The following is a 687-nucleotide window of genomic DNA, read 5'->3' as shown; positions in this document are numbered from 1 at the left end:
TTTTCGAAAATTCTTAAAGGAAAACACAAAGAAGACACCAAACTTAGAATTTTTAAGGATCAAGAAAGGACTAAGGATATGCAAATTCGAAAAGTAAAAGAAAACAAAAGCATGCAATTGACACCAAACTTAAAATATGAAACTAAACTCAAATAAAAGACTCTAAACCAACAAAAAAACAAAACAGTCCTAATCTAAGCAACAAGATAAATCGTCAGTTGTCCAAACTCGAACAATCCCCGGCAACGGCGCCAAAAACTTGGTGCACGAAATTGCAATCACACTTTTGCAATTCCGCATAACTAACCAGCAAGTGCACTGGGTCGTCCAAGTAATACCTTACGTGAGTAAGGGTCGATCCCACGGAGATTGTCAGCTTGAAGCAAGCTATGGTTATCTTGTAACTCTTAGTCAGGATATCAATAATTATCAGGGTTGGTTGTAAAAAGTAAAAGAACATGAAATAAGTACTTGTTTTGCAGTAATGGAGAACAGGTTGAGGTTTTGGAGATGCTCTATCTTCTGAATCTCTGCTTTCCTACTGTCTTCTTCTTCAAGCACGCAAGACTCCTTCCATGGCAAGCTGTATGTAGGGTTTCACCGTTGTCAATGGCTGCCTCCCATCCTCTCAGTGAAAATGTTCAACGCGCTCTGTCACAGCACGGCTATTCATCTGTCGGTTCTCAA

The sequence above is a fragment of the Arachis duranensis genome, chromosome 10 (assembly GCF_000817695.3).
Source record: "Arachis duranensis cultivar V14167 chromosome 10, aradu.V14167.gnm2.J7QH, whole genome shotgun sequence".
In the NCBI taxonomy this organism is placed as follows: Eukaryota; Viridiplantae; Streptophyta; class Magnoliopsida; order Fabales; family Fabaceae; genus Arachis; species Arachis duranensis.
The sequence above is the reverse complement of the archived record's forward strand: the minus strand, read 5'-3'. Positions refer to the sequence as shown.